At 35.2% G+C, this 25,346-nt stretch overlaps 1 protein-coding gene across 6 annotated transcripts in view; it reads right to left on the reverse strand.

The window, feature by feature from the left end:
• tsnare1 (T-SNARE Domain Containing 1) overlaps positions 1-25,346 on the reverse strand; it is a 258,123-nt gene that overhangs the window by 40,265 nt on the left and 192,512 nt on the right. For 5 of the 6 annotated variants that reach the window (XR_007179032.1, XM_048152952.1, XM_048152956.1 and 2 more), the window contains one exon: positions 21,268-22,456. The exons of the other annotated variant lie outside the window; for it this stretch is intronic. The gene's annotated coding sequence lies outside the window, so the exon portion shown is untranslated. Of the gene's footprint in view, positions 1-21,267; positions 22,457-25,346 lie in introns of those variants that run through there. 6 annotated transcript variants of the gene reach the window in all.

The following is a 25,346-nucleotide window of genomic DNA, read 5'->3' on the forward strand; positions in this document are numbered from 1 at the left end:
AACAATGTGTTTCTTCAAAACACGTTGGCCATAATTATTGGCACCCTTTTATTCAATACTTTTTGCAACCTCCTTTTGTCAAGATAATAGCTCTGAGTCTTCAGCTATAATGCCTGATGAGTTTGGAGAACACCTGACGAGAGATCATGCAGAATCTTTCCAGATCCTTCAGATTCCCAGCTACATGTTGGTGCTTCTTCTCTTCAGTTTTAAAGATCCAGCAGCATATTAAACAGTGGGAATGGGGTAATTTTTATCCCTGTGTGCACCAAACCAATCTGGTGGGCTGCCAAAAAAACTATTCTTTTTTTTTTTTTTTTTTTTAGTTTCATCTGACTATAGAAGCCAGTCCTGTTTGAAGTTCCAGTCTTGTCTGACAACTACATATGCTGGAGATTGTTTATGGATAAGTGAAGAGGATTTTTCTTCAATCCCAATCAACTTGTGGGGATGTAGGTGCTGTTTGATCATGTTTTTAGGCAAGACCCCAAAACTCTAATCTCTGCAATTCTCCAGCTGTGATCCTTGGAGAGTCTTTGTCCATTCAAACTTTCCTCCTCACCATGCATTATGATATAGACACACGTCCTCTTCCAGGCAGATTTGTAACATCTTTAGTTGATTGGAACTTCTTAATTATTGCCCTGATAGTGGAAATGGGGATTTTCAATGCTTTAGCTATTTTCTTACAGCCACTTTCTATTTTGTGAAGCTCAACAATCTTTTGCTGCACATCAGAACTATATTCTTTGGTTTTACTCAATGTGATGAATGATTAAGGGAATTTGGCCTTTATGTTTCCTCATATTTATACTCCTGGCTGGACAATTTCATGTTCCTAGTCACCCAGGTGTGCTAAAAAAATGTCAAAATGAGATAATAAGATTTTCTAGGGGTGCCAATAATTGTGGCCAATGTGTTTTGGAGAAAAATATTTATTTCTTAATGTAATTTTCCTTCCAATTTAAATTTATTTACCTCAATGAAAGGTTAATTTTTGCATTTTTTTTTTTTTTTTTTTTGAATGAAAGATCAAAAGGATAAACAATGTAAATTTATTTTTACAGCCATCTTTGATCATATTTACCAAGGGTTCCAATAATTCTGAACACAACTGTACATGTTTCTGCACATTGTGCATTCTGCACATTTCTAGACATTGTGACATTGACCATATGAGCTCCTATATACAGGCAATAAGATGTTCTTGTTTTCATTGAAGCACAAGATGCTCTTTGGATCATTGTTCAAATCATGCTAGAGAACGTCATCACAGGTTTTATATAAACTTGTGAAGTTAATGGATCTCAAGTGCTGCTGTCATTAAAGCAAACGGGGGCAAATACTAAGAAACTGCATAAGAAAACACATAATAGTAGCAGATTTTTGGACTCCAGTATTTAGATCAGCTCTGAAGGCCAAGACATTTTAATTTAGTGCACACTGCCTTTACAAACCTGAGGCAATGCAACAGAATTTAAAATCAGCTGGTCTCAAATAGAACGAATAACTTTAGCAGCCTTAGTTGGTCCTACAATGGTCCTAACTATAAATTATATGCCTGACAAGCACATTAATTCTATCGTTTCTTGTGAACAGACCTGAAACATCAAGTACTTTCAATAGAAATCAAATTCTTCCTCAGGGCATAGAATCATAAGAGGGAATTTTAATAAATTAGAAATTATGTTTTTGTCCTCAAAAGGACGAACGGCAATATTGATTATGTGCAGTGTATTGGGTTCCATCTAAATTATAAAGCCAGGGATTGTGAATCAATAGTAATTAGGGTGTAAACTAATGTAGTGGAGCTTTTAGTGTTATCATATGCTCACTCTGTTAGAATTTGCATGTTTGCTTCTTAGTTCATTATAAATCCATCAGTCCTTGGGTAATCATAATAAGTAAGTTTAGCTAATCTCTCTGTGACAAGCTTGTTTGGCTACTATGTTTAAAGAGTTGTTGAAACTGTCACAATTTCAATATAAATAGTGTTAAGGGATGAATTAACCAAACACTTTGTATTTTCTGTTAAATAGGGCAGCAGTTGTTCATCAAATGACGATTCAATGATAGAGAAAGTTATATCTAGTAGGCTATTCAGGTGTCAACGATTCAGGTGTCTGGGTCGCAGTGGTGAAGTGATGATATCCCCTTGTAAAGTAAGCCGGTTTGTGCCAAAGCATGTGCAATTCTGCAATTCATTCCTAGTGAATTCCCCTCTAACCATTGAAAAACTAAATTAAAAAGACAACATTTTGACAGTAAAATCTCACACTAACTAATGACTATAGTTATTAATTTATAGGTGGTTGACAAATAAGCTTCAAAAAAGGTGTTTTTTAAAAATCTTTTCAGAACTGATGTAATGCATTTTTTAGTCATGAACAATGTGTTCAAGTTTCAGTTGTTTAATAAAATTTCAAAGTGTTTAAATTCAGTTTTTATGTCAGGTGGTACAACCAAATAGTTGCATGTATACACTGTAAAAAAAAAATCCCAGTAAAATTTACGGTAAAAAAACGGCAGCTGTGGTTGCCAGAACTTTACCGTAAAAAATACAGCAGCAACGTAAAAAAAAAAAAAAAATCTGTTAAATTTACGGTAAAATAACGTATTTCATTAACTGATATAATGTTAATTTACCAACCTAATGAAGTACTAATATCTGTTTTGTACCTTTATAATACACTGACAGTCACCAAACACAGTGGTGATAAGACTCACATGATGAATTAAACTTCATCACAAGCTGAGAAGGACAACACTAGCATATAGAAGGTGCACACAGTGTCATTCACATACACACTAAACACCATCATGGTAACATGCATGAAATTGTAAAAATACAATAAACATTAATTTAACAACATTAGATGTAACATAAAACCCTAATGTACATAACTGATTAGAAAAAAATGAGAAAAACTAAGAAGAAACAGAGTTATTTCAACGAAAATATATCAAATGTGAAGTGTCACGCAGGGAATTGTGGGAATGTCAATTTACGGTTTTTCACTTCCAAAAACTGTGAATTTAACGCTATTTTACCGTAAAATTACATTAAATGTACCGTTAGATCTATTACAGTTATTCACCGTATATAGTACGGAAACTTTCTGTAAACCAATTGACAGTTTTTCACCGCAGCATTTTTACAGTCTTTTAAATCACGGTCATTTTTTACAGAGTATATACTGTAGTTGTACCATCTGACATGGAAAGTACGAACCTACCCATACTTGAAATTAGCATTTTTTACCAGTATTTGAGAGAGATCTACAAACCTTTTCACTCTGCCACAAGGATCAGTTGTGTTCCTCGGGGTGATGTATTATCATGTTAAATGTTATTGCCTTGTCAATTCATAATGAAAGAGTCATGTTTGCAGTTCTGCCACAATGACATTTGAGAATATGCAATTTGCTGGACAAAAGTTTTTCAATTTTCCCAACAGCTTTAAAACTACTGATATTTATAAAATGTGTTTATATGAAAGGTTTCAAACCTAAAATGTTTGATGTAATTTTTTTTATTATTAAGACACCATTTTAAATAGTTTTCTTATTCTGTTCATTCTTTTGGACAGTTGCACCACCTGATATTTTGGGGGTTTAAGATAACAAAACATAAAATAATATGCATTATTTAAATATACTAAAAATAAATTCAAAATTAATATATTTTAGTGATATACGACATGAATTTCTCAAATTATTTTGAAAGAAAAAAATAATGAACTTCACATCATGTCATTGACCCTTATATTAATATTCAATAAGCATTTTCTACTCTGTATTGATCTATAAAGTGCACTCTAAAAAATGCTGGGTTGTTTCAACCCATGTTTGGGTCAAATATGGACAAACCTAACCACTGGTTTAAATTTTTAAATAAATTTTTAAACCAAATGGTTGGGTTTGTCCATATTTGTCCCAAACATGGGTTGAAACAACCCAGCATTTTTTTAGAGAGTGGGCTGTGTGAATCCTGCTCTCTCTGGGTTCTGCATGGTCTTCATTAGTTTATTCTTTGTTGTCTGACTTTGTCTCGCCTCCTTTTCAGCTGTGTTCATTATGCAAACAGAAGGGCTATTCCGTATGAACTAAGTACTGTGGGTTGATTAGAACATTAATTGTTCATATGGCGCTTTCACTTTTAAAAAGCCTAATTTTTTTGTTGTTAATTATGTGCAGTTGTATAACAGACTGTTTTAATAAGCCGGGCCTCTAGATTGGAAATAAGGTCTGTGTTGCAGTGTAATTAGAAAAAAAAAAAAAAAAGCTGCTCATTCATATGGAAATGATCACCCTTCACCCTGCAGGAACATATACGACAAATGATCTGATAGGGCTTCGCTTAATAAGAGGGTGGAATGTGATTAAAGTTTACACGTAATCTCCACATATCATGAATCCAATGAGGCTTCAAATTCATACATGCAAGGACACTCAGACTTTGTCTCTGCTCACTGTGGATGTCCACAGGTTCGACCAGAATTTTAAACACTTAACCTTTTGTCTCCATAATAGGATTATGTGTACTGAATTTTTGTCCAGTGCTCCAAAAATAGTGCCTATTGTATTTTAGTCTATTGATTTAAGCCTTATTTTCAAATAAGGCTTTAGAAACCCAGTCAAGTCTAGAGAATGTTGCGTGATTTTCATTCCCAAGGTTCAGTGAACTAAGCGCTTAAGAGAAGTTTAAGGGAACTGCCAAAGTGCTCCGTCTTCACAGGGAGCACCTGTGCTTAATAGTATCGTTCTTTGACTCAATGGATTTTTTTTTTTTTTTGAACAGTCAAGAGCAAAACTGACATGTACAAAAGTGCAGGAAGGTAAAATCTGCAGGCTGAATTATGAGAAACTTCTAGTGAAAATGCAAGCAGCCTGCATGCACACACACACACACACACACACACACACACACACACACACCTCAGCGTGGACAAACTGAGGAGAACTCTTGGTATTTCCGAGCACATTCCTGTGTTGTGTCGTAATGAAATATGACAAGAGATTTATTCCCAGCACTAATTATTTGTTTGGAGGTAATTTGTTATGATGAGAATGCAGAGACACTGTCTTTGTTTTGTAATTGAATAACACAAGAATAATGAATTGGTCAGATCCTCTGCAGCAGCTGTTTTGGTCTTTGTAATGCAACTCATCTAAATGAAACAACTTCACTCATTTAGAGCGACACACACACACACACACACACACACACACACACACACACACACACACACACACACACACACACACACACACACACACACAACAGGAGACAGAGAGAGGAAGCAACACATTTATTTTGATACTGCGGTATTTTCAAGAGATTATAATGTCGAAAGGCAACTGTAGGTTGTTTCTTGCTTTGTCCTAGTTTCACATAAAGTTATTTGACTTAGAAATAGTTATTTTTCATTACAACTATTTATATATGAATTAGAACTTATCAAATGATGATGGTGGATACAGTGTATGGAGGTGATTATAAAGAGCTGTTAGAAAATGATATATGAATCTATCTTTATGCTGCAGTTGCCTGATGCTATTATTTCAAAACAAATTTTTAAACAATGGCTTTTAAAGCTCTACATTAATTAATGACTCTGTTTAATTAAGTCAAGATTGAGTGTATGGGAATTAATTTCCCTTGTGTTATAAAAAGATAAACTGATTTATTTTGCATTTAGTGCAAGGGAAAATATTTCAATTAGTGTTATAATATTAGCTTGTAATGACATACCTTTATTAGTTTCCAAGTGTTTTATTTATTTGTTACATTTATTTTTATTTTACATTTTTACATTTATATATACTATATATAGTATATGTGTCAAATTTACATTAAAAAAAAATATATATATATATATATATATATATATATATATATATATATATATATATATATATATATATATATATATATATATATATATATATATATATATTACACCTTGAAGATTTCATTCATTACTACAGTTTATTCACTATAGTTTAAGAAAATTGTATTAAAATATGACAGGATCTCAGAGTTAAACTGTGTCAGAAAAAATAACATAAGATAACACTTAAGCAAAACATGGTCAGGTCAAAGTGTCTGAATAATTTTTGGTTCCAAATTTGTATCAATTTTACTGGTAGTCCACTGTATGAAGAAGTTTTGGGTATAATATGTCACAGTTTACTTTATTTTGCTATCCTCACTTACATAAATGAACTATAGTGTCCTGCACCCACTAGTAAAAATATATCATAATATAAAATAATTTTTGGTTTGACTATATATATATATATATATATATATATATATATATATATATATATATATATATATATGTGAACTTTTTATTCACAAAAATATTAAGCAGCACAATTGTTTTCATTCAACACTGATAATAATAAGAAATCAGCATATCAGAATGATTTCTGAAGGATCATGTGACACTGAAGAGTAATGATGCTGAAAATTCAGCTTTAAGTCACATTTTTTAAATATATTCAAATTGAAAAGGTATGTTAAATTATAATAATATTTCACAATATTCCTGTTTTTCTGTATTTTTCTGTTTTTTGATCAAATAAATTTAGCCTTGGTGAACATTATAGACTTCTTTCCAAAAAAAAAAAAAAAAAAAAATTCTTACCGACACTAAACCTTTGACAGAGAAAGTAAGTATGTGTGTGAGAGAGATATATACGTGTGTGTGTGTGTGTGTGTGTGTGTGTGTGTTAAATTCTAGAACCTTTAAATGACTAATTTCTGTTGGGTTGGCAAAGCCTGTATATGCCATTTCTGCAAGGAGGTTGTGGGTATTCGAAGAAATTATAGCATCTTATCTCTAGACTACATTAGGTGCTTTATGGTAATGGTTTATGGAATTAGTCTTCAGCGAGCCTGGCTGAATTGATGTAAAGCTCTATTAAAATAGATGGCAATATTTTCTAGGGGTGTGAGGGTCACTCTGTCTAGCAGGACAGGCTCGGTTATTCCCAGCGGATGTTGACTTATGCCTGGCTGACTGGTAATTAGGCCAGGTAATAGTCTGCTTTGATGAAGACCGTGTGCGGGAGTCACAAGAGAAAGAGCTTATAATTGAGTGGTCAGCCTGGGACTACCATCAGCTAACAGCAATGAATCACTGATCAACAAAAAACGTGATGTAGCATTCAACAGTGGATAGATAACACACACACACACACACACACACATGCCAGGCTGTAAACATTTATCACTGTTTATGGTACACCCATCCACCTGTGTTACATTGATCAGAGTAGTAGTAAGTTCTGATTTCTACCTGCATAAAACTAATGTGAGTGGCACATTTTTCACAATTCTAGTTCTGTCATGACAACTCTCGAGTGTCTGACATGGTAATGAGTATGGCAATGCTGATATATTTGGTCTTGGTGGATTAGATCTGCTACGCTGCAGCTGTAGGTTATTGCTGCTGCTGCAAGTACGGTACTTGCTACTCCCAATACGTACACGACACGCTGCAGTAAGCTAATAAGATATGCAGCTGCTGTACAATATAGCGTACATGAATTACCTGTAGCAGATCTATACAGGTGGAGCTGGGGAAGGTGGAGGGTTTCTGAAAATGCACTGCACTGCTACAGCAAGTATTTGAAGGTTGAGCTGATTGGCTACTGCTACAGCAGGAACCAATCAGCTGTGCCCTATAGAGAATGATGTGATTGCAAGCAGGTTGAGTTCAGGATTAGCCTGCACCATCTAGAGTTTCATGACAGAACTTTGTATTTTTTCCAGTTTATAAATACTTTTTTACAGTTGTATATACACTGAAATATATAATATGACTGCATTAAAAGCATCTAACATGTAAAAAACAAAATTATGCTCAGCTTTACAAACATAAAAATCTCTATATGAATTCTATATATTATATTTATGTTATTGTATAGTTGCATTTTTATTACACAGAAATTCTTGACACCCTAACAGCAGCTATACCCTAAATTTAACCACTTAAATGATTAAGTAATGATTAATGATTATGACAGCATTCAACATTGTAAAGTTTACTACTGGAATCCTTTAAAACATGTTGAATATGGAACCAGAAACTTAGAGTGTCAAAGCAGGGAAATGTTTTAAATAAATGTGATAGAACTGAACTTATTTTATACATCTCATTGATTTAACACAACAAAATCACTGGTTACACTTTATTTTAATGGTCCCCTTAACCTTACATAACGTTGCACCTACATGTCAACTAACTCTTATTACAGTATTAATTGAGTATTTTAGGGCCAGGATTAGGGTTAGTTGAATAAGGGGTTAAGGGTTAGTGGAATAAATTGACATGTAGTTGCAAAGTTACTTATAGTCAGTAGAATGTCTGTTAGGGGACATTCAAAATAAATTTTTAGCATATATTAAGCAGACAGTCTACTAATACTAATGAGAGTTGACATGTACATGCAAAGTTACTTATAGTCAACAAAATGTCTAAAGGGGACCATCAGGATAAAGTGTTACCAAATCACCTATTAATTCCAATAATACAATATTCTATCATCCCAAAAGGATTTGTAAACATTTGTATATTTCTAAAGTTATTCATATATAAAATGCTTATATTTTAGATGCTGTCAGTTTAATAATGTACATTTCAGTGTCAATGCAAACATACGAAAATGTATGTGTGTTAAAATTGCACTTTATGTACAAATAACTATGATTACTAATGTGATCACGTTGGTTTTTCAGTCTGATCCAATAGAATGATGGATATTTGAAGAGACAACAACAAATGGAAGATGATCAAAAAACCAGCCCTTTAGTTATGCATGAAAGAAACATCCCTTCCTTGTAAGTAGGGACTGATTGGAGCTGGATTGTAATTCTAATCAAATATACGGTGAAAGGACTCTAATAAGTAGTATCTCTGTCAGTGTCTGACTTTTAATTGCTTAATGAGGGCCAAGGATCACGATAACTGAACTCTCATTTCGTGCCTTCTGGAAAGTGTTTGCTAATACTGGCACTGTCTTCGTTAGTCTTGGCTCAGAAGCTAAAAGGGGCCAACTTCTGACCTCTTGAGAATTGGACGTTATCAGACACAAATTGATGTTTGGTTCTACATCTGTCTCCAGCCTCTAGCTCAGATTTAGTTCTTTGATCATTTTTCAAAGCAACACACTGCAAAAAGCCTTTATATCGCTGTCTTTTACAGAGAGGGATGTTTTCAGAGATGAGCCCTATTCATGTTGTCTTGTTAAGCACCCTAATGAATACACCACTAGCGAGTGTCTATATGTGAGGTCATCACTCAGTTCAGTTATTGTAGCACCGAAGAAAGGGAAAAAACAAACATTTTTTCAGCAATTATTTACTCACCCTCATGTCGTTCCAAAACTATATGACTTTCACTCACAAAAAGATGATATTTAGAAAAATTATTTCGTCCAATACAATGCAAGTCACCAAATCAAAACTGGACCCAGCTAACTCAGTGTATGGAAAAATAAAAGAAGTAGGAAAGTCATACAGGTTTGGAACAATATGAGGGTGAGTAAATGATGACAGAAATTTAATTTTGGGGTGAGCAATCCTTTTGACCACAGACAGATTGTCTGGATTTAAACACCCTACTACAACAATGAATCTGCTTTAGTACGGAAGCTCAAAACCTCCTACAATATGCAGTTCTTAATTCTCTTTCATGACTTTCGCTTGTTTTATAATTTGCCTTATTGTTCAGTCTTCACAATTAAATTCACATCCAGCTAAAAGAGTGTCAGTCTCTGGGAAGCAAGTGATGTGTTTCATTGTTTAAATATTCTTAGTAAATTATCTCTTCGAGTTTATGACAGTCTGGCAATGGCTCTGGCTTGGAAGGAAAAAGGAAAGTGAACAACTGTCACTTGTTTTGTCCCAGTTTATAACTAATACGACTTTTAAAATCCCACAAGAACAGCAAAATAATGTGATGATATAAATATGGGAAATTTGAGCTGGAAGAAAAGAAACAAAAAATAGTGCAATAAACTGATACACATCAGTCTTATACACATATTTGCAGAACATGATTTCACCAAGTGCAACATGTTCCTGGATCAACATCTTTGTTGATCATGGAACAACATTTTGTTCAACCAATCAGGTTTGAGGGACAGGTTTATAGTTTATGTCAAGTTTGGTCTTACAACCAGGGTTAGGTGCTTCTACATCAGTGTGATTCATCTTTTTCCTCTGATTTTAAGGGATAACTTATTGGGTTTAGGGGTAGGGATATGGTTAGGATTAGATTTTCAGACAGGAATGTTATTCCAGGATCAACAAAATATGTTGACCTAGGAACGCATCAGTCAGGACGTGCCACATATTTATTGCTAATTAATTAAATGACAGCTAAAATAACATTTCAGATGTTTCTAACGTTTAATGACAATGGTTATGCATTAGAATAATGATAGCAAATGTATATATTATTGTAGCTAGAAACATCAGTGCTCACCCTGTCAATAATTTCCTGTCCAGTTTTCCTTTTTGAAAATGATCACACATGAAATGCTCTTCACCACTCACAGAGTAACTAGAATGGTCGAGACCAATGGGGAAAAAGAGGCTGCCTGCCAACCAAGAGATTTAAAGTCCAGCAATAGCAGGAAGCTTCAGAAGTATGCCTGGCTATTGTCAGAAAGTAATTCCATTTCATGAATAAGCGCTTGACTGCATACAGTGACAGCCTAGTCTTCAGCCTGTCTCTCTTGGCATCTCTGCCCGCGCCAAACACTGACAGAATGTCATTTTAATGTTTGCAAATTCCAGGGTGAGAGCGGTGCATTCTTCTCTTCCTTTTTTCAACTTGCTCCACACCGAAGGATGTTCAAAATAAACGTAAATAGGAAAAGGGAAATTGATTGACATGCTCCATCTTATCTAATTGAATGTCTACTACATAAAAGCATTGTGGGTTTGAGTGAGGGCATTTATTTTGATGCAAAGGAAAAAGAAGGGGTTGAACTTGTACATATACCCTGATGAAAAATCTAGGTAAAACATGGTGGTCAAGATGGCATTACTACTGTAGCTTAGCCAAGGTGGTCAGCCAGTCCAGAGCTGACCACCAAAGTATTTTAGTTCACAATCTCTATTAAAAAAAAATTCAAACTGATGTATGATTTGTGGGAATCAGAGAACAAATGACTGAGCTACACCTGCTCAGGTCGATGGAGTCAGCAAAGTCAATTTTGAGAAAAATCAAGTTAAAGTTTTATGAAGGTTCCAAAACAAAATCACCTAGCAAAAACATCTTATTTGGCACATACCTCGTCAAAACCAAATATCCATAGGAAAAATATATATTCAACTTTTTTTTTTTTCAATATTTTACAACTATTTTTTCAATTTATTTAAAGTACTGTAATTCTGTTTATGTGTATATTGGGATTGCGCGCTGTTTAAGGCATCTTTGTGTGCACGCTTTGGATCTGTCAGTCAGCGCAAGTAAGACTGATTTGTTTACATCAGTATGAGTTTGAAAATCACATTTCATTGGTTCAGACTCATGCTATCAAACATTCGCTATGAATACTCACAAAGTTGTAATGCTGCGCTTTAAAACGATACCATACTTGAGCTGAGGGAAAGAGCGAATGGTAAAGCGACATTTTTCATAGACAAAGGAAAGTTACTCCTTTCAGAAAACATATATATAAAGATACTTTTCAATGTTTAATTGCTATTTGAAGCATTTGGATCACTAGAAAAGGGCTTAATGAACTCATTTTTGTGAAAAGCTAAAATTTGATAAATTTTTGACTTGTTTTGCCTGTAGCTCGTAATTAGCGGGATATTCTGACTCATTTTGCCAGCATGGGTCACATTTACAAAATTCTTTTCTTCTGAACAAAATTTCAATTCGCATAAGCTAAAAATTCTCCTAAGGGGACATGGTGATTATGACAAAATTATACAGTACAGGTGCTGGTCATATAATTAGAATATCGTGAAAAAGTTCATTTTTTTATTGTAAATTATTTTTAAAAATGAAACTTTCATATATTCTAGATTCCCTACATGTAAAGTAAAACATTTCAAAAGTTTTTTTTTTTTTTTAATTTTGATGATTAGAGCGTACAGCTCATGAAAGTCCAAAATCCAGTATCTCAAAATATTAGAATATTTCCTAAGATCAATCAAGTTCAAGTTCTTTAAAGTATGTTCATTTGTACACTCAATACTTGGTCGGCAGCACATATTACAGCAATTGACTTGCTCCTAGCACAAATTACAGCATCAGTGAAGTGTGGCATGGAAGTGATCAGCCTGTGGCACTGCTGAGGCACTATTGAGCCTTCAGATCATCTGTATATTGTTGGATCGACTGTTTCTCATCTTTCTCTTGAAAATATCCCATAGATTCAGGGGTCAGGCATGTTGGCTGGCCAATAAAACACAGTAATATCATGGTCAGCAAACCACTTGGAAGTGGTTTTTGCACTGTGGGTAGGTGCTAAAGTCCTGCTGGAAAAGGAAATCAGCATCTCCATAAAGCTTGTCAGCAGATGGAAGCATAAAGTGCTCCAAAATCTCCTGGAAGATGGCTGCATTGACTTTACACTTGATAAAACACAATGGACCAACACCAGCATATGTCACGGCCCCCCAAATCATTACTAACTTCAGAAACTTCCCACTAGATTTCAAGCAGCTTGGATTCTGTGCCTTTCCAGTTTTCCTTCAGACTCTGGGACCATGATTTCAACATGAAATGCAAAATTTACTTTTATTTGAAAAGAGGACTTTCGACCACTTTTCACTGTCCAGTTCATTTTCTCCTTAGCCCAGGTAAGATGCTTCTGACGTTGTTTCTGTTTCAGAAGTGGCTTGGTAGTCCTTTTCCTGAAGATGTCTGAGTGTGGTGACTCTTGATGCGCTGACTCCGGCTTCATTTGACTCATTGTGAAGCTCTCCCAAGTGTTTGAATCGGCTTTACTTGACAGTATTCTCAAGCTTGTGGTCATCCCTGTTGCTTGTGCACCTTTGCCTACCCAATTTCTTCCTTCTAGTCAACTTTGCTGTACGCTCTAATCAACAAATTAAAAAAAATTTTTTTTAAATGTTTTACTTTACATGTAGGGAATCTAGTATAAATGAAAGTTTCATTTTTTTAAATAATTTACAATAAAAAAATGAACTTTTTCACGATATTCTAATTATATGACCAGCACCTGTATTTCAATGTGGTTGCATTCTCTAGCAAAAAAATATGCGTTATTGGTTTGTTCTCTAGCAAAACCTATTTGTTTGTGAGAGAACACAAAAAAATTCAAATATTTTTCTTCATCACCACTTAGGAGCTCCATATTATATAACTTGAATTAATTTAGCCAAAAATTATGGCATTTGATTGTTATTTGACCCTTTAATTCTATATGATTCTTTCAAAACTGAACATTTTGACAAAAAAATGCTAAATAAAGAGCATTATCTTGGTGGTAAGAATGTGCAACAACAATCAAATAAAATCAAACAAAATGGATGTACAAATCAACAAAAAGATTCAGTGATAAAGCAGCACTGACCTGAAAGCTATAGAATCATACCATAAACATTCAACTTCAACCAACTGGAAACCATATAGAATCAGTTACCCTTAAAACCTATGCACTTTAGTTGTCACTACAACAAAACTCTGTAACTGAAAGCATAAAAAAAATAATCTTTTGGAAGGTCTGCTATAAAATAGCATGGATCTTATGGAGCAGACATGCTGTTATTGCCTCTAACACAGAACACTTCAGCCACTTAAATAATACATGCGGTTACACTCTGAAGTTGCCTGCACTGTTGCGCACAGATATGCATAACACTTATTAGAGACGGTTTCCTCAACAAATGTGATTTTTTTTTCTCACACTCAACTCTTAGGGGTTTTCTTAATTTCAGAAACAAAGTTCTTTATTTATACTTTACTGTACTAGACTCAGCCAAGTAAGTCATTGTAGATTATTAAAATCTGTGTTCTTTAGACAAATTTGCTAGTGCCTGCAAATGAGGCCAAAAGATCAAAACATACGTGTTAATGCACGGGCCAGACAAAAGCATATGCCCAGTGGGACGTGGGTGCAATCTTCTTCCAGCCAGGTCTAATTGGGCCTGACAGTTTTCTTTTTTAGAACATGCACAGAGAAATACATTATGCATGAGAGGCCTGTATACCGCCTGCCCTCCTCTTTACTGACTGGTCCCTTTAGAAGTTCTTCACCTGACAACAATCAAGCCTAACCAAGAATGATCTTGCCTAAGTTGACATTTGTCTGAGGATTTGTGTTTGGGGTCATGTAGAATTTAAATCTTTTACTTCATAATGCTATAAAACATGAAGGGGGTTGTGCCAAGTGTAAGGTTAATGTACCATGATTCACTCCCTGTTCCAGGAATGATCCATGTCAGATTTCACCTAGCACTTGGCGAATGGTCAACAGTGTGACTAAAATGCGACATAAAATAAAAATGTGAGTGAGAAAATCATTTAAAGCTGCTGTCCGTAACTTTTTTTGTGTTCAAAATTTACAAAAATTATATAATGAGAATGTACAACATGAATCCATTTTCGAAAACCGTGTTTTTGTCTTACCCTGAATCATTATGGTGCACTTATAATAAGTGTTTATTTTCGGACTATTTCAGACCGGACTGGCAGGACCCGCCGCAGAGTATCACAGTAACTGCGTGTCTCGCCATAGACATACACGGAGAAAAGTAGCTCCGGCTACAATGTTCTTCCACAAGACGCGTGCAGTTCTGTTATTAACCGCTAGAGGGCCAAAAATCGCGGACTGCAGCTTTAAAATCCAGTCGGATTGTACACGTTCACGTGGCGTCGATATCATCTGATTAGAAATCGTGCCGGTGTTTCCTGCAGGCGACAACGAATACAGTATAATCTGTGATGTCCGATTCGCCAACAAATAATTGAATAAAAAACAAATTAAGAACCAATTCTTTTCAATGCGTCAGATCTATCTATTTTAGTGTATTCAAGACATGTCACAAATATTGTATATTTACGAGTTGAATGCACATGAATGCCATCACAAAGTCGTAAATACGAGTGGGAAACTTTTTTCTTTGAGAACAGAGTTTACGAGTTGGGGCCGTGACAGTAAGAAACATGGCAATACCACAATACTTAAAGGTTTTTAGCAGTGGGATTGTCGGGCTTTTTTATTAAAAACGAAATAAGCTAATTGCCTGCATAAAATATAATAGCAATGTAATATAACAATATTTACAAATGTAACATAACAAGCTATAATATGTAATGATAAAGTTTACAGAGGCTTCATAATTTAATTAAAAACATAAAAAAGTAAAACACACCTGATACACATTCTTTGTTCAGCATTTTCTAAAGTAGACTTAAAGGTGCTAAAGAGGATGTTTTGTTTTATACATTTTTGCAATATTACTTGAAACTGTCTTTACTAACTGATAAAAGACTATTTATTAGGTGCACTGAAAGGAATAATATTAATATACATCATCTGTGCATGAGGTAGGGCCTTAAAAACATCAGCCAATTGTTTACGCGATCATCGCGTTAACGATTGGCCCTCTGGCTTGTCAATCACTGCCGTGACGTTTCTTGTGAGAGACGTGCGCGGATTGGCCCTCTGGCTTGTTAATCACTGCCATGACGTTCCTTGTGAGAGACGTGCGTGGCTGCGCGCTCCAGTAACTTTCCACACTCCACAGGCGCCGCATGCAATGTTTTTGTCAGGAGACAGGAGTAACAACTGCAGATTATGAGCAGTGTTGGGCAGTAACGCGTTACTAGTAATGCATTTACTTTTTAAATAAATTAACTCCATTACCGTTACCATATGGTGTGTTGTACATTACTTTTTTAAGTATATATTGCACATCTTATGATGCATCTTACTCATGCTGTTCACTTTTCATAATAAAGTAAATGAATTTAAAACATAACATAGGACTATTTAAACATATATATGAAACTACATTTTCTTTAATGACAGTACAGAGAAATTTCATAAGCAAGAGCGGATCATGAGTCACGAGTCGGATCAAGAATTATTTATTCTTAGACTTATATTTAATATTGGGGGCATTCAAGTTATTTGACATATTTTAATTTTTTTTTTTAAGTAAAGCAGTTACTTTCCCTGGTAATTAGTTGCTTTTATAATGATGTAACTCAGTTACTATTTGTGAGAAGTAACTAGTAACTATAACTAATTACTTTTTTAAAGTAACGTGCCCAACACTGATTATGAGTTACCTGCGGTGAGTCCGACATAATGAATCCACAGCAAATGCCGGTGGTAAACAAACACTCGTGTTCCAATACTTGTGCACGAGTTTTGGGAGGCGTTCCTTCGAAATGAGCAGTGAAGGAGGGGGTTTGTTCTTACGCATGCGCTTATTTCAAAAACTCACTAACGACGAAAAGATCCTCTTTAGCACCTTTAAAAACCTTGCTATATTTTTGTGTAGTTAAATAAGAGAAGGTACCGCCATCTTGCGCCGATGAAAGTGACTTGAATGCACCGGACCTCATAAATATTAACTTCCCAGGAGGACTTAAATGCACCATTTCCATCCATCCATTCATCCATCCATCCATCCTCTGTAGTGTTGTGGTGATGATTGATTGATTTATAAAGAGTGTGAAATGATATTTTTGTCACAAATACAATCAGTATTCTATTCATACTTTACACAGGGGGTACATAGACAAGAGGCAGGATACTCTATTTCAGAAAAAATAATAATTAAATAAAAAGACTGAAATGACAGATTGCATTTAATTTTGACAGAGATATTTCAGTTTGATGCCAAAGATGTCATTCCATGTTAACATAATGATACACTATGAACTCTCGATTGCTAGTTGTCCAACTGCATAATACTTGCTTTTCTGCTGACATCCACAAGATGTGATTATGAAAACACCTCTTCCCTGAGACACCTATTTTCAAAGTTATCAAATAATACGTTTGCAGTTTCTTCAACTGTCTATGACAAGCTTCCCAAATGTGTAAATTCCTCAGGTGTGCCATGTATGATTTTGGATACTTGGCAGACTGCATTTGTCCTCCGCATTCATATCGATAGTGCTCAAACTATGTAGACGTTTGATGTGGTACTGCATTTTCAGAGCATTTTTATTGGTGACTCAATGAAAGGCAGGTATCTTTTATGAGTAAAAACATCAAGTCTATTCTGAAGCAATTATGACTGTCTAGCTATTTGCCTCATACATTATTAGGGGCCATTCACACATAATGCGTTTTTCCATTCCTCTGCCCTACTTTTTTTAATTTGTTTTCAATGTAAACACGTGCTAGGCGGACATTTTTAGCCATTGTGTTCACGTCTTCTATCTTTTGCAGCATCTTGCACATGACACTGCATTCAAAAACGTGGAGCCCAAGTTAAGAAGTTCAACTTTTAAGATCTTTTTGCGTTTCACTTACCTGCGTCTTGTGATTTTAACAGTAAAAACTTGTTCTGTGTGAACTGGCCCAAACGTGCAGAAGAGCAAAATCAATCAGTGTCAAACCTACAACAGAAATTACCAACATGCACTCCAAATCAATCTGTATGGCATAACATCTTGCCCATATATTCGTGCTTATGGATTGGGATTCCTGACATTTAGCTGCTCTTTAAAAAGCAGCAGTGAGTGAGCAGGCTGGTCAGAGAGAAGTTATGAAGTGGTGGAAGACATTTATCCATATGTCAGTGATAAGAGGCAACCTGTCAAAGCCTTGATGCTAAACTGCACCACCCGATGCGTAAACACTCTCTCTGACTGCACGCGGAGTTCTTTTGTGCGATCAATGCCAGCTAGAGGCATTTTAGAAATCATCGATAACAAACACACCTCCGTTCTCTTTCTTATTCCATCCTGTATCTGTCAAGAGCAAATTTGCCCATTGCCTAAGCAGTGGAGACAGTGTTGCATTATTGACCACGCCGTCTGCATTTATGTGTGTGTAAGTGACTGCCATCATGATGGAAGCTTTAATGGAAGTGCAGTGACAAATGTTTCCCATTGACATGTTCACTAAATGTCCTTTTATGCAGCTGTAGCTATTAAATGCACACTTTGGAAAGATAAATGTGACCGTTTGAAATTGCATAATCATGTTTATGTATTCAGTGGGATTCTGCTATGTTATATTAGTCTGGGAGACCAGATTGAAGACCATCTTAGACTGGTTTAATTTTTTTTTCTTTTTTCTTTTTTTTTTTTTTTTCCAGCATGGTTTCTGTCAAAGTTGGCAAATTGCCTGTGGCAGATTATCTTCTAATATTTTTGTTTTCTCCAATGACTTGTTTTGCAAAATTTATTAAAGCCTTGGTAGCTATTGTGATCGCAAACACTACAATATGTTGCAGTAGCGCCGATCCATTAGAAGGACTTCAATTCTCACTATCGAGGGCTCCCTGATTCATGAGGCCAAGAGGAGCAATAACTCAGAGATTTATCCCCTGCTAACTGAGTTGCAAATGGGACAGCCAAGAGAAGCTGATGATGTACTGTTGCTGCCAGTTAGCCAACATTTTACCATCCAAACAAAGAAGGATTCAGGAAGAATAGAAAGCATGTTAGCATATATTTCTACTAGTTTGACCCAAGGGATTTTTGCACATAAGGGACAAAATAAAAATTAGTTTCCTTAAAGAGAAGACAAAGACATGATTTGTTGAATATCTATAGAGGACCAAATATTCAATATCACAAAATATTTTATTTTTTGATCACTACTGATCTACTGACACATTAAATTGATGAAAAGTGACAGTAAAGACAAATCTATTTAAAATAAATGCAGTTCTTTTGAACTTTCTATTCATCAAAGAATCCAGAGGACAAAAATAAAAACTGAAAAACAGGTTTTCCAGCATAAAAATCAGCATATTAGAATGATTTCTGAAGAAACATGTGACACTGGAGGACTGGAGTAATGACTGCTGAAAATGCAGCTTTGCCATCACAGGAATGAATTACATTTTAAAACATAAAATTAAAAACATCTATTTTAAATTGTAATAAATTGTCACATTTTACTGTTTTAAAATAAATGCAGCCTTGGTGAGCATTATATATATATATATATATATATATATATATATATATATATATATATATATATATATAAATCTTACTGACCCCAGATTTTAAACAGTATTGTACTTCATTCCCAATCCCATAATGATTAATTAACATTCATACCTTTAAAATCTTTTTTTCTAAATGATTATATAACTTTGCACCTTTTGGGTTAGCATGGTGACAGAAAATAAAGACTAAAGATCTAAAGCTCATTGTGTAAGTTACCTGGTTGTCTTAATTGAGTTAATTGAAATTAAAGATTTGAGTTAATACAATGAAGGCAATTGATCTTATGTTATCATTTTCATACACATTTTTGGTAACTTTCAATTGTTACATTCATACACAGATTTAGCTAACAAGAAACCTTAGCTACATTAAGCTATGTAAATATGCACGGCTATCATCCAAGCTTTACAAATATCTCACAGATTATGGCTTAAAATCAGTTTAGGCTCTCAGTGATTATGTTTCTTTCTATTTTAGCAGTAGCAAATGTTAGTTAAAACTAATCTGACAAGGCCTTAATGTAGAACCTTGTGTAGGCAGTTGCTCAGCTAAATGTATACGATTTGAAATTTGCTGTCTTTTGAATAATCGTCAAAGGAGAAAGATTCTATTACCAGCCAAATTGTGTAGATACAGCATCTACAAGCAGAGTCCATGCTGACTGCTTCCCAATGTTGTGGGTAATGCATTACAAGTTACGTAATCAGTTTACTTTTTTCAAGTAACTAGTTAAGTAATGCATTACTTTTTTTCAATTTACAACAAAATATTGAAGCTACTTTTTCAAATAAGTATAACTGATATGTATTAAGTGATAGCTCTCCTGTCCCCATGTTGAGTGAAATAAAGTGCCGAGGTGTTGTGCGCGCTGTGTGAACATGATGGTTATTGTAGTTCTAGACTAAATGTGAACATGCATTTACTCATCTCACTTGCATGAAAACATTCAGTATTCCTCAAAATAAATAAAAATAGTGAAATGCAATCTCAGAATTTTACGCAAACCTGTAATTATTTAAAGCTGCTGTCCGCAGTTTTTCCTCTTTATCGCCATCTCTGTTTGAAACATGCGATTGCAGTCATATGCGGAACAGTTATCTGTACGTGCACAGCTCGTCAGCAAGTCTTGTGAATCGAGACAAGATAATTTGATAGTTTTGAACACTGATTGTTTATATACTTGCTCAAAAGTTGACTTTGGATAATTTTTAACCAAAAAATGTTGCGGACTGCAGCTTTAACTATATTAAATTACACAAGTATACTTTATTAACCAATGTCTTTGCTGCTGACCTTCAATAATCTAATTCAACCATATTAACAAGAAAAAAATTGATTTAGAAATAAGAGTGTTGAACTTCCCTCTCTTGTATCCTTTTCTTCTTTAATCCAGAATGCAGCACAGCTGAAAGCTTTGTTTGAGCTGCGCCCTCTACTGTACAGGCGTAAATATGCCTTTTCAGCCTGAGGCTTATTCATTTCATTTTTAGTTTGAAAGAGCCTAAACTTTTTTTTGTTGTTGTTAAAAACAAACAAGCAAGCCCTGACCAGCCCAATAATATTGTAATGCATTAGTAACTTTCCTGCCCCTTCCTATATATATCGTTGTTCCCTTAGTTAAATGTTAAAAACAAAAAAGAAGCTGAATGCTTGAATGAAAGCTAACCCTTCTCATGTACTTCAGATTTATGAACACATGCACTTAAACAGCTTCTACAGTAATCTATAAACACAGAAGCTAAGCATTAACATTCTGTAGCAGCCATCACTGATGTACCAGTCGAAATTGCTATGACAGAAAAAGCTATAACTATACCCTATTCAAATTGTACGTTGACTTTCTCTGCACACTACAGAGATCATCTGACAGTGAAGATAATCACTCTGGGAGGGAAGCGTAGTGAGCTTGTTGCTGTCTCTGAATGAATAGTGAGCCATGAAGTTCCTGTCTCATATTGATTAGCAGGTGAATGACTGAGCTAGTACAAACCTATTATTTCTATTATTTGTATGTCAGTTTTCTTTCCATCAGAATCTGCTGAAGTTTTATGAGCTTTAAGTGTGCGTGTGCGAAAGAGAGACAGTGAAATAAATGGAGAGACTGGTTTTTACATTGTACTGTTTAATCAAAGCCTGCAAATAAACAATAAAAATCAACTTAAATAAGAGCAGTGCAATACAAGACGATACTGAACATTTTAAACATTATTCAATTTGGAAAGAAAGCCTATTTATGATTTTATGGTTATGCAAATGATAACAATAACTTCATTCTCTCTCTCATCAGGTGTTCTATAACGGCAGGCTACCTGCTGCATTCAAATGTCAGTTTATAATACCAGCTTTTGGTAAACACAGACAGCAGGTTACAATATTAAAAGAGAAATGTACACCAATTATTTGTCTTCATAAGAAATAAATAGCCTTATAAAGAAAGTTCATAAAAAGAATGTCACAATTACAGTTTTTTTTTTTCACAGATTATATATTTGCGCCCTAGAAAAATAAATATACACATTTATTTTGAGCACAGTGTATCAACATGAGCTGATATGAGAACTAACATAAGACTGATTCTTGAGACATATTGGACAAAACACGCAAAAATCAACATTTGGACCTTGATGATTTTAACACAAATGCATCATTTAATTTATTGTGCTTATATATTTTTGCCACAACCTAGATGTTTCTCTGTTACACAAACTGTGCAGACAATTTTTAGATTATTTCTCCCATTTAAGTAAATCATATTAGTAGCAACACTACTTAAAAAACCTTAAAATGATGATAATAACATAAATAGAGCTGATCTTGTATCAGTTCATTATTAATTATTAAGTCCATTTTTATAACACATATTATATATATTATTATTATTTTTTTTTTTTTACATCTTATGGAGTTTACCCAAATTGAATTATAGGCAAGCAAAAACACAGCCAGTTTTGTCTTATACTCAAGAATCAGCGATTAAGGACAGAAAAGAGATTTTAACATTGGCGTTGAAGCTCACAGCAACATTTAGTCTATTTGGATTTTGTTCTTTGATTCGAGTCTACTTTGAAGAGGTAAGGAGCAATTAATTGCACATTACAGTACAAAGCTCTGATTAAAAATCATTAAAAATAGACTCTTTTAATGAACATTCACACACACTCACATTTTCATACATGCATAAACAGAAAAAGCACACAATCTGACAGAAATATAGACGAAGATAAGAGAAGAGGAAGTGAGCGCAGGTGGACACCTCTACGTACAGATTCTTGTTTTGCTGGGAAATTGGAGCGGAAACAGAGATCTCTGAAAGAACAGCAGAAAGAGGTCAAAGGTCACAAAGTAGGTCAACACAATTATGAGGGAGAAATAAAAAAAGATACAAGAACTTTGTGTTGTGTTATATATATATATATATATATAACACCATGAACCTTGAAGCTACTGGCAAACTGCTTCACCGACGGCATGATATCTCCAGCCAGTTAAAACATTAACTGGTGTGGAAGCAAATTGTAAATTTTATTATTAAAGTGTCCTGAGGTTTGGGTATGTAAATTATGATTAGTGGTCAGACCTAAAGTTTTAATTAAGTGCAAGCCTAAGTTTGGAACAGAAGTGGTTCATTAATCACCCAACTAGGCAATCCATAAAAGGCCATAGCTCATCACTTTCATCCTAAACTATCTTTATTCAGAGTGCAAACAAGAAACCTTTAAGTAAATGAGAGTTCTGGAGGTATTTCTCTCTGTCACTAGATGTTGCTTAGTAATTGTCAGAAAGAAAAAGAATTGCCAATGGGATAAGAAACAAACATGAATATTTATTTATTTAAAAAAAAAAAAAAAAAAAAAAAGTTACAGCTGATATACACTCTTGCTTGTGTGATATTTCTTAAATATGTGACTTCTCCTCCTCAGCAGTTGCAGTCCATCCATCTGTGCAGTATGATTTGAATGATTCTGTATGCAACTGGCCAAAATGAATGAATCAGCTTTTACATAACTTGTTACTTGTTTACTTGAAAACGTTGCTAACCACTTCCCACTGTCCTGTATTTACAATTACCTGTATTTACACCCCACATCTTTTAAAGTTCTCTCCATTTCACCCACCTTCCTCTCTGTCTTTCTTTTCCATCAGACTCATTTCACCTTCTGTGCCTAAGGCTTCCAGGTCACGTCACCAGGGTCTGAACAGTAAGTCTGATCTCAAATGACCTGTCTCAGCCCGTCTAGTTCTGCAGGGCTGATCTGAGGCCAGCGCTGACACACGGAGGACTCAGAACGGGCCAATGAAATAAGAGTGAAGGGGCACTGCAGTCTTTTCATGTGCTTCTTTACCTGCTTTGACCTCCCCACCCATGTGCGGTGGTTTGGCTTCTAATCCATACACACACAAATAAACGCAGATAACGACAGAACTTTTTTGTCGCTTGTGACAAGAAAACAAGACCGAGAACAAGATTAAGAAAACAAGACCAATAAAAGAGAAAAAAAGAGGCACAGAATAAAGGCATTTTCCCAAAAAGTGGCACTTAACAACTCATTGTGAATTGCAAATGGAAATTTAAACCATTTTTCTGTAGAAAAAGTCTGCATACCTAAATGAAAGCAAAACATGCTATTCCACATCTTAAATTTGCTAAATTCTGTTTTTTTTTTTATGAACTTATCTGCTAAATACATGTAATATGTCACTCTATGGAATAATTAATTTTATAATGTGTGTAGTGGGTACGGAAAGTATTCAGACCCCCTTACATTTTCACTCTTTGTTATATTGCAGCCATTTGCTAAAATCATTTAAGTTCTTTTTTTTTTCCCTCATTAATGTACACACAGCACTCCATATTGACAGAAAAACACAGAATTGTTGACATTTGCAGATTTATTAAAAAAAAAAAAAAAAAAAAAAAAAACCTGAAATATCACATGGTCCTAAGTATTCAGACCCTTTGCTGTGACACTCATATATTTAACTCAGGTGCTGTCCATTTCTTCTGATCATCCTTGAGATGGTTCTACACCTTAATTTGAGTCCAGCTGTGTTTGATTATACTGATTGGACTTGATTAGGAAAGCTACACACCTGTCTATATAAGAGCTTACAGTGCATGTCAGAGCAAATGAGAATCATGAGGTCAAAGGAACTGCCTAAAGAGCCCAGAGACAGAATTGTGGCAAGGCACAGATCTGGCCAAGGTTACAAAAAAAATTCTGCTGCACTTAAGGTTCCTAAGAGCACAGTGGCCTCCATAATCCTTAAATGGAAGATGTTTGGGACGACCAGAACCCTTCCTAGAGCTGTTCGTCCAGCCAAACTGAGCTATCAGGGGAGAAGAGCCTTGGTGAGAGAGGTAAAGAAGAACCCAAAGATCACTGTGGCTGAGCTCCAGAGATGCAGTTGGGAGATGGGAGAAAGTTGTACAAAGTCAACCATCACTGCAGCCCTCCACCAGTCAGGGCTTTATGGCAGAGTGGCCCGACGGAAGCCTCTCCTCAGTGCAAGACACATGAAAGCCCGCATGGAGTTTGCTAAAAAAACACCTGAAGGACTCCAAGATGGTGAGAAATAAGATTCTCTGGTCTGATGAGGCCAAGATAGAACTTTTTGGCCTTAATTCTAAGCAGTATGTGTGGAGAAAACCAGGCACTGCTCATCACCTGTCCAATACAGTCCCAACAGTGAAGCATGGTGGTGGCAGCATCATGCTGTGGGGGTGTTTTTCAGCTGCAGGGACAGGACGGCTGGTTGTAATCGAGGGAAAGATGAATGCGGCCAAGTACAGGGATATCCTGGACGAAAACCTTCTCCAGAGTGCTCAGGACCTCAGACTGGGCCGAAGGTTTACCTTCCAACAAGACAATGACCCTAAGCACACAGCTAAAATAACGAAGGAGTGGCTTCACAACAACTCTGTGACTGTTCTTGAATGGCCCAGCCAGAGCCCTGACTTAAACCCAATTGAGCATCTCTGGAGAGACCTAAAAATGGCTGTCCACCAACGTTTACCATCCAACCTGACAGAACTGGAGAGGATCTGCAAGGAGGAATGGCAGAGGATCCCCAAATCCAGGTGTGAAAAACTTGTTGCATCTTTCCCAAAAGACTCATGGCTGTATTAGATCAAAAGGGTGCTTCTACTAAATACTGAACAAAGGGTCTGAATACTTAGGACCATGTGATATTTCAG

The sequence above is a fragment of the Megalobrama amblycephala genome, linkage group LG13 (assembly GCF_018812025.1).
Source record: "Megalobrama amblycephala isolate DHTTF-2021 linkage group LG13, ASM1881202v1, whole genome shotgun sequence".
NCBI lineage: Eukaryota > Metazoa > Chordata > Actinopteri > Cypriniformes > Xenocyprididae > Megalobrama > Megalobrama amblycephala.